Source organism: Cyprinus carpio, chromosome B20 (genome assembly GCF_018340385.1).
Source record: "Cyprinus carpio isolate SPL01 chromosome B20, ASM1834038v1, whole genome shotgun sequence".
In the NCBI taxonomy this organism is placed as follows: Eukaryota; Metazoa; Chordata; class Actinopteri; order Cypriniformes; family Cyprinidae; genus Cyprinus; species Cyprinus carpio.
In genome coordinates, this window is record NC_056616.1 from 17,184,147 (window position 1) to 17,194,921 (window position 10,775).

The 10,775-nt window shown below is 36.3% G+C and overlaps 1 long non-coding RNA gene across 1 annotated transcript; it reads left to right on the forward strand.

Moving 5' to 3' along the window:
* The first annotated feature begins 6,562 nt into the window (after nt 1-6,562).
* LOC122141079 lies at nt 6,563-9,508 on the forward strand. Its single transcript, XR_006157531.1, has 3 exons — nt 6,563-6,892; nt 7,118-7,189; nt 8,690-9,508. It is a non-coding gene; the product is annotated as an uncharacterized LOC122141079 (long non-coding RNA).
* Nucleotides 9,509-10,775: the final 1,267 nt, after the last annotated feature.

The window sequence follows — 10,775 nt, forward strand, 5'->3', positions numbered from 1 at the left end:
CACACACACACACACACACACACACCAGATTTGAATTCCTCCCATCACTCTGGAACAAATGACCTCATTGCTCTCATTAGTCACTGCGGTAGCCTGTCAGCAGACCCACTGTTTACTCAACCCGCCATCACTATGGTAATAAAAGCTGCACATATTTCCCTTCTTTCAGAAATACTCTAGACAGACATAAGTTTAAAGGACAGCAGAAATAAGTATGACTGTCCCATACATTTGCTTACACAATATCTCTGGAACACTAAAGCTCAACATGCTTCCTAGATCCCCTTGATCAATGAGCTGCTCAGATTTTCCAGCTTTCCATGCATAAAGCCATCCAGATGGTTATTTATTCCTGCTTGTCTGTAAACAAAAGACTTTCCTACTTCCCCACAACAGCAATATGTTCTTCAGAGCATGATCAGTTATTGACTGACATTACTCTGCCAGCCCCATTAGGATATACTGCGGTCAGCAGAAAGGAATGAGGCATTTCCCAGTGTCCTGGGATGACCTTTGAAATCCAGATGACTCCTTCAGCTTTTGAGGAGAGTGATTCACTTTCTATTACTGGGGTCATTCATCAATAAACTTGCACTGAAATTTAATCTAAAGTTACGATAACATTTAGACCAACTGAAACCATGCAAAGATAACATTCCCAGAAGCCTAAGAAATTAGTTTCTTAAAACATTTAATTAGAAACAGAATAGCTTATAGTGACTCTATAAAGATATAATGTTCGAGTATCAATTAAGTAAAATAAAAAACCAAAGTGCAGCCTATAGACATTCAGTCAGAGGAGTACAATATTTTGACAGGAAAGAAAACGAGGGATAAAAGGATGAAGGATAGAAGTACAATGTGTTCAAGGATTATACTGTTGTTAACAATTGCTCAGCTGAAGAAAAAGAATCAGTGGACAAAAACTCAATAAAACAATTTTGAAAGTTGTGAGTTGTAAAAATTACATGATGTAGGACCTTTATACAGTGTGTGCCATTGTAAATCCTGTAAGTCTATTACTCACAGGCTTGTTTTCATCCGTGTCAAATTCAATGACTTGTAATCTGAATAAGGTCAATATGTAAATGCACAGCGAATGAGAGTCTGAAACACGTTTGGGTGTAGTCTAGGGCTGTATAATTTGTGAATGTGTGTGTTTTAACTGGTTTTGAAAATTGGAAACATTAGAAAAGAGTCAAAAAAGAGAGACGTAAGATTGTACGGTAAGGCCTTATATGGATATTGTTTACACATTTTTATGCAAATTACTTATTCCGATCAAGCTCTCGTTTATAAAAATTCTGATTTATACTCTCACCTGTTCCAGGACATTTTTAGCTCACATAAATACCCAAAATGTATGAGATTATTATTAACTGAGGTCTATTATTACAGTATTTAAACAGTAGGAGATGAATGGTGACCACTGACATTTCTGTATATTTAAAAGATTACTTTATTGCCTTAAGTGGGCGTGGCCTATTACACAGAAAACAAGGTGCAAAAGTTGTCACTGGGGTGGTACCTCTTCAGAAGGTACACATTTGTACCTAAAAAGTCCATATTTGTCACTTAAAGGTACATATTAGTACCTAAAGGATACATATTACTATCTAAAAGGTACAAAAGTGCACCACAGTGACAGCTTTTGTACCTTTTTTTCTGAAAGAGTACTTTCTTCTTACTATTATGTTTACTTTTAAATTTAGTCATTTTGCAGATGCTTTTATCCAAAGCTGGGGGATACATAAAGCGATTCTTCTTAAAGAGGCAAACAGACACAGGAAGTGCTTGTAAAACCAAGTTTTAGACATTGTTCAAATAAGTACAAGCTAGAAAGAGAAGGAATAAATAAAGAGAAAGAAAGTTGATGAAGTCGAGTAGCTTCAAAAGAGATGAGTTTTCAGCTGGTGCTTTGAAATTGTCATGGATTCGGCATTCCGGATAGGGGTGGGAAGATCATTCCACCAGCCAGGAATGGTGAATGAGAATGTTCTGGAAAGTGATTTTGAGCCTCTCTGTGATGGTGCCACGAGGCGTCGCTCACTAGCAGATCGGGGATGTAGATACGTAGTAGTGAGTGGAAGTAGGCGGGTGCTGAGCCTGTGGCTGTCCTGTACAGTATATGCAAGCATCAATGTCTTGAACTTGATGCGAGCCGCAACCGGTAGCCAGTGCAAGGAGATAAAGAATGGTTTAACATGGGCTCTTTTGGGCTCGTTGAAGACCAGTCGTGCCACTGCATTCTGACTGGAACAGTAATGTACTGTGGCAGTCACATGACTCTCTTTTTTTAAATTAAACGATGCATCATGAGAGGCCATGTCATATTATTAATTCAGGCTGTGTCTGAAACCGAACAGCCCAGTGAGTAAAGCATTTTTACATTAAAGGTACAAATACGCAGGGTGGCCCTGTGAGGTATGATCTTGTGATTGGTACATATCCATCAGCAGATTTGATCTCCTCGGATACCCCACCTGCTAAAGGATCGTTCAGAATACAATACCAAGCGTGGGATAACGGAGGCTGTCTCCATAGCAACAAACGGTGGACTCTCCGACAATGAGAGATGGAGTGTGTAAGTGTGAGAGAAAAAGAGGAACAGAGAAAGAGGAAAGCTATGGTAACTAACTCCTTGCAACCAACTAAAAATAGATTCATCGTATGGCACGTCTCCTACATTCCAATGCTCCTTTTACAGTAATTGCATAGCCTTTTATAAAACACCTAATTTGAACATGCTTAATATCTTTTGAATATAGTAAAGAACAAAAGATATGTGTGGGTAGTGCATAGTAAAATCCTCTTCGGTTTCGGTGGAGTGGCACACATGGAGATTTAAGCACAAAACCTACTCTATACAAGTACTTGATTGCAGATGCTTTTAGCAACACAAACTAAATTTCACTAAACTTTCACAACAAAACCCGCCCAATTGCTACTCAAAACTAGCCCAAAACTAACCCAATCGTGTTTCAAGGGGTCCCCAAATAAAAATTGCATTCTGGGGGATAAAATACATGTTTTTTTTGTTTTTTTTTTTTTTTTTGTGGGGGGGGGGGGGTTTCCTCTGGTAAAATTAGCATTTTAGGGGCTAAATATCATGTTATGGGGTCGTTTTAACCCACGGACATTAAAAACAACCCGCAGCAACAGTGTTGAAATAGCCCAATTCCGCGGGAAAACCACAGACTTGGCAAGACTGTCAGACTGCCATAATGCAATGCAAGTACATGTTGCATTCTCAACGCTGCCTTAGGTGGTGATATAGTGGACTATAGCATAAACTGTCTTCTTCTGCAGTCTGTTTTTCCAATCTGATCTTGTGATTGTGATAAATTCATTTGATATGATTCAGTATGAAAACGTACACTCTTTTTAGGAAAAAATAAGCATGAAGATCCACCCCTAAATATAATCAGCAGTGGGCTTGGACAAAAATGTATGAACGAGACCATACAAATTCATACAAATTAGCCACCACCAATTCACCAACATGTAAAATAGTTATGAATTGCCATAACAGTGTGTTGGTTTGGTTCATGATATAGAAAACCTAAAGAGAATCTTGCTGAGCAAGTTATGTTTATAACTTGATAATATCACATCTTGTTTAATGAAACAAACATTCGAAAAGTTTGTTTGTGCAAAAAACATTGCATTAGAGCATCCCTGATTGTGTCATGCATAATGAAGCCTAGTCCACTGCAACTTCGAAGTAGCTATTATGGTGGAAATGGCTGCCAGGATTTACTGATTTGTCCCTTAGGGAGGGCAATTTCATGCCTCATTCATAAAGCATTGCTACATTTATCTAACTGCATACAGTTATCGGTATCTCTAACTGAGTAGATAAGGGGTATTACATTTCCTGTTCACATGGGATGTGCAAACAATGACAAAGCAGCACATTGTTTTTTTTTCTTTCTAAACTTTGTCTAATTTTGTCTAATCTAATCTCATCCAGGGTCACATGATTTAACTGATTTGTATGTCCCTGTTAGCTCCGGCTGGGATGCTGCATGTAACTACACTGTATGAGTGCAAAAAACATCTTTTACCATCAATGGCCATTCAGAAGTTGTGTATTGTAATATGTATATAAATACACAGCTATTCAAAAGTTATGGGTTTGTAAGTTTTTTTTAGGTTCTTGAAAGTCTCTTATGCTTATCAAAGATGCATTTATTTGATCAAAATACAGTAAAAACAGTAATATTGTGATATATATACACATTTTTTTGGAATGGTAGTGTATATTTTACTAATATTTAATTAAAGTATAGTTTTTACCAATGCCTGATTTTTTTTTTTGGAGGGATCTTTAAAACATAAATGACTTATATTTTTCCTTTTCTGCTGTGTTTCATGTCACAGCTTAGAACAGTCAGTAGAAAGGAGAGAAAGAAAGAGAGTGTGGTGTGTGTAGGAGCAGTTGTTTTACAACCTTAATGTAATTCCTGTCCCGATGAGCAGTAGCCCACCTGTTGTGTGGCTCAATGATATTTTGTGGGAGTCTGGCTTCATCCTTTCTCACACAACTCTGTGAGGGTTGCAAGGACCAGCTTAGCAGCATTACTGACATTTACAGATGGACTGTGTTGTTTGCATCATTTTGTTTCCTAACAACCACACATCTTTTATACTTTATTACCCACTCACATAGGGCTATGTAGTCCAGTTGAAAACAAGGCAAAGACTTTTCCTTCTTTCTTCTAAAATTGCTTTTAGTTTAATATTAGAAAACAGACATGTTTAACATTTATTTTAGATTTGCCGGACCACATAACATAGTTTTAAAGCAGTTATTTTTACCTTTCCTGATTATTCCTAATATTAGGAAGGGAGTGAGAGAGGTGTTTCACCTGTAGGCATTCACTTACTGCAGTGCATTACCTTTTTTTCTTAACAGAGGACTGTAATTATTGCCGTGGCTATCTGTTGATCCATTTACTTGAATAGCACTTTCACACATCAGAGAGATTATCAAGCCAAACATTAACCTGCACTTCAGTTTGATGACCTCCGGAAAACACAGACAAATAGTGAGCCTATACACCGCAAAATCACATTTCTTTTTGAGATATGTGTCTCCAAACTGCATTATTTGTTTGCCACATAAAATGTAACATGCATTAGCTAAAAAATAAATAAATAAAAAAATAGCACTATTATTTCATGATTACTCTGCTGCCATGTAGTTGATACTCATCATAGATTAATTGCATCAGTGGGTGAGGGTCAGAACAAAGGATCACCATCTTATTTGTCAACAGTGTTAATTTGAAGTTATGTGGCTTTTAGTCACTAGAATTCATTAGAATTCTCTTGTCAGAATGCTGTGACACCTGCCCACACACATGAATTATGCACACACATCTCACCCTTCCCTTGTTAGCTACAGAATGATTGTGTTTACATGTGTGAAAGTGAGTGTGTGTGATTTAAGAGCTGGTCAGAGATAGTGCTTTTTAAAGGACATTTAAATATCATGTGACAATTCTTCAGCAGAAATGTACCAAATATATTCATCCATTTCATGTCAAAACAGAAGTTGCAACTTGGTGGTCAAATAGCCAATTTAAAGTTTTGGGATCTGAAACTAATTCATACATCAAGCATTTACATTTGATTCTTCATAACATAAACATTATGTTTGTTACATTTTACACATTTCTTTACATTTCATACATTTGTGCAAGTGAAGAAAGCTGGACAGTGAAAGGGATACTCCACATAAAAATTAAAATCCTCTCATTTAAATGAGATTCATTCATGAATAAAGCAAGTGACCACTGTGTTAATGAATGGGCCATTGAATCATTGACTCACCTGAGTTGTTAAAAAATGCTGAACAAAAATGCAAAAACAAAACACTATATTTCTGAGAGACACAACTGTTCTGCTTTATTTGGAACCATTTTTGCTGGCGAAATAAAGTAAAAACTGTCAAAATTGACAATGTCTTGGTCATTTATTTTAATAAACTTAATGAATGTTTATTAAACTGTTGTATAAAATTAATATTAGCAGCTGTGTAGATATTCAGTAAAAGAGTCATTTTTGCAGCTTGGTGTCAATAAATGGCCTTTTTAGAAGTTTTGGGATCTGACATTGGCAGTGTTTCATGCATCAAGCACTTTTATCACAAAAAAGTGATTCTTCATAACATGAACATGAAATTCTTACATGTTATAAAGTGAAGAAAGCTGGAGAATTACAGCGATACTTCACTTAAATATGAACATTCTCTCATTCTCTTCTCTCTTCATGTCAAATCAGTTGTATATGACTTTCTGTAAACAAAGAAAAAAATGTAAACTATAAACCATAATTTCTGACCAGCTGTAATGAGCGGGTTCATTGATTCATGCACTGATGTTGTATATCATCATGTTCACTTTGTGTGGTTTTTGAAGCATCAACTTTTGGGTTACTATTCACTTGCATTACATGGACTCACAGCATTTAATTTTTATAATTTTTTAAAGATCTTTGTGTTTTATTTGGCAAAGCATGAGTAAATGATGAGAGAATTTAATTTTTTTGGGTGGAGCATCCCTTTAATGGAAAGAACAGCAAACTACAGGAGAGCCCAGTATAACTCCCTCTTTCCAAAAAAGGGGCGGAGAATGGATTATGTGGCAAAACCGTGGTTTGTCCTGAGGAGAATCTGTACACTGTGCATGCTCTGCCAGCTCTCACACTTCATTATTCAACACATACACACACTCACACACACATACCGAAAGCACAGAAAAGCTCTTTGGGCTTCTGAGAGGATGTATTTTTAGAGTGATGAAATCTCATGACCAGACTGAGGCTGCATGTCTCACTCTTTGCACCAGGCACTGTCCTTCCACCATCTCTCATCCGCTCACTCAAGGTTAAGCTTCTTTAAGTGTCCTGTTTTGTTTTCTAACTCATCTTCAGTGTTTAGTATGTGTTTGTATGTAATTTTATTTAAAGTGTCTTGTCCATTTTTTATATACAGTATATGTTAAAGTTAAGCAGAAGAGTGATGCTTTCATATAGATTGCAAAAATCTGTGTGAACTAGAATGCTGCAGCAGTATCTCAAAACACATTTTTAATATCTATGCTTTTTTCAGACCTTCACCGGATAATGAGGCAATGTGGGTGGAAGCAGCAACACAGTAGAGATCCTGAGCATGTTTGTAAAGGTGAGATAAAACAACATGATTTATTGATTAGACTCTTCTGAAGGGGCCAAAAAAGTCCTCAAAGTAATTATGGACAATGACATGCAAGCTGCACAAGGTGATTTGCAAATAAAAAGGAGAGGTTTGAATAAGATAAGCTTGTAATCATGATAGCTATATTGCAACTTTTGCAACTTTAAACTTGCACACATACCCACAAACAACTACAAACTGGGTTAAACACTGTGTTTATTTCAATCAAATATCTTGCATGGGTGACATGCAGGCCAAAATAGTTGAGTTGTGAGTTTGTTTGTTTTTTGACTCCTGGCTAAAAAAAAAAAAATGTTGCAATGAGTGTACAACTACAGATCATATTTCATAATGCAGTTTTTGGTTGCAAAAAAAAGGATAAAGATCACAAAATAAAATACATATCACATAACTGTTAGATAAGAGAACAGAACAACCTGCAAACATAGACAATAAATAATGGACAAGGAACAACTAAATTTAGGGCTAAAAATACACAGGGAAACACTAGGGTCTAAATAAAATAATTAACAGGTCAAAACTCTGTCCAACTCAAAACAGATTTCAAACACAGATGCTGATGTTTAAACATGTTTAAACATAAAAAAAATAATAATAAGTTATGAATATGTAATTTAGGCATGATTTTTATTCAGATCTCATCAGATCTTAGTCAGGGTAGCAACATCTAACAGGATGTTTGACAGGAATGAAAATGAGGCTATGAGGGATTGTTCAGTTGACAATGTCTTTCAGTAGACGAACACCCTTTTAATAGGTGTGACTTGCAAAAACTTGATCCAGGACCTTTATACAGTTTGTGCCATTGGAAAGGCTGTAAGTCTATTCCTCCCAGTTTTCATCCATGTTAAATTCAGTATGGTGTTTAACCTGATTTAGGTCTACACTATAAAAAATGACTAATTCCTGACATATAGTGATTAATTAAATGCTGTGCATTTTGTACCAGTTTCATTAGCTACAATGTTTAAATTGATGCATTAACAATGAAGCATATGCAAAATGAAAGACTGATGCCAACAAAAAGTGATTTGCACAGCACTTGCATTTATTGAATGTGCGCTGTAAGAAAAATATAAGCTGATCTCAGCTATCTGCCGAAGTTACAAAGGTATGCAATATAAATAGATTGGTAGAGTTAGTGTTGACAGAGCTATAGTGGCCCCGTCAAGGGAATTTAAAATACCCTAGTGTGTTTATCGTAGAGGGCTGTTCCCCAGCCAGACTGCTGTGTGTGTGTGTGTGTGTGTGTGTGCGCACATTTGATGATCACCAGATGATAACCTGATTGAATTATGGCCAATATGATGAGAAGTCCCACTTCTGTGCCACTTTAAAAATAAAGGAAGCGTTCACTGTGTTTGAGCACGCTCAATGAATATTTCATCACCCTGAGAGCTGAGGCACGCTTTGAGGCTGAGTGGTCTACGGACTCCATATGTGGGTTCTCCCTTTCACTCTCTCTAGGACAGAGCAGCCCGCTGGTATTCTGCCAAACCAGAGCTCCATGTGCTATCAGGGTCTGGAGAGAGAAGCCCTTGCTGCACTGAATGGAATTGCTGCAAATTCATGCTTGTGTGCCCAAGAACAAACCAAAGGAATGTTTGACTATGTGTGTCGGTGATGTAAAAAAAAAGAAGGAATAAGAAAATGACTAAGAATGTTCTTTTGTGTATATGTTTGTGCTTGTATTGCATCTGATAGAAACCACAGCAAAGTAAGCCTTGCCTTTGGCTTCTGGCTCAAATGACCGGATACAGGATGTGATAAAGCATTTGTCTGCTAGTGTTATACATTACGCTTGTGATCACAGAATCTACTTATATAACACAGTGTAGGCAACAAAAGCATTAGACAGAAGCACCACAGGCAGTCATTTTCTCTTTAAACTAGAACACCCATACTGCCAGAAATGTGGTGACTTTAACACTGATCCATTTTTTGGGCTGTTGTAAAAGATCCCTTATGATTTGAGATTCACAGCAAATTCAAGCAAGACTAAGTAAAAATAGTGATTCTGCTAACTAAATTATTATTCAGTGGTGTATTTCTCCTTTTAAACAACAAGCTACTGTTTCTAAAGTGTAGTGGTGCAGCATTATCAAAAGTTATAGCTTTTTAATGTCTGAGACGGGATAATAATTTGGTTCTTTCTAAATATTAATTTCTCTTTCATATGAATTGTGATTCATTTCAACTAATTGGTTCACTGAGACAATTCATGTTGTAAATTAATCACTCATAAAAATTCCCTTATTGCTATTGTGCTAGCAAAAATAAAGTATAAACGTGGAAAATATGGTAAAAAAAATGTGTGTATAAATATAAATTAATAATATAAGTTAGTTACATAAGTTGTTTTTAATAATTAAAACATTTTATTTATTTTTTTTGTAGCTTGTAGTGTTGCTAACTATTTTTTCAAATCAGTAACTTGATTATAACTGCTTTAAAATGTATTTTGAATTGTACTTGTCCAGCTACAGTTTCAAAGTACACCTAAAATAAAAGTCCCAAAAGAGTGCTTTTGCCAAGAAGCTATAGAAGAACCATTTTTGGTTCCAAAGAACCTTTCAGTGAGCAGTTCCTAAAAGAACCATTTTTTTCTTAGTGAGAAGAACATTTAATCTAACATTTCTTTCCACTCTAAAGAACCTTTTGTGCATTAAAAGATACCAAGGTTCTTCATGGGACCATAGATGCCAACCATGCCAATAAAGAACCTTTATTTTTGAGTGTGTGGATTCCCCAACACTGCATGCACTGCATTCTTACTTTTTTGACACGTCACATTTCTCAGTGTATTTACAGAACCCCATACATGCACAGATGGGAGATTCTGCCCAAGAACATTCACAGCAGCCAAATTTAGCATCAGTGTTAAATACTTTAACAGCTTCTGTAAAATGACAAATGAACACGGCCAGCAGAATACTGACAGCGCCAGAAATGAGGGCGATAACTTGTGCCCAAGCACTATACATCAAAGTGCCTCAGAGATGATGTGGCACATAGTGTTTCCATCTGCCTCCCACTCTTGGAAGACCCCAGAAATTTAATGGGGCTATGCCATTCTCTTCAATAATATCAGAAACTCTTTAAATTGTTTTAAAGAGCCATTGCTCTTCAATTTACAGCCTGCTCAGATGCAGCCAAGCTAAGAGAAGTGAGAGATTCAATATACTGAGATGGTGCCAGCGGTGAAAATTATTGCCAAAGTTTCTTTCATCAGCAGATGCCACTTCCAAAATTGGTTTATCAAATTGATAAGAATTTTCACTTGCTTAAAGATCCATTATTGCTTAAAGAATGTAATTATAATTATTATAAACAAAATGTTAAACACGACTGTTCTTGTTGAATATCAACATAATCAGAAGCTTATTCCAGAAAAATATAAAAGAGCAAATAAACAACAAAATCTCACCTGATAAATTGAAAAAGAAGAGAAGAAGATAATAGACCTCAGATTCAGAGATGTGATTCCATCAAAGCCTCTGATACATCTGTGTTGGATCACAGGTTCGCCGAGGACAGTCATGCTCAGTCGCCT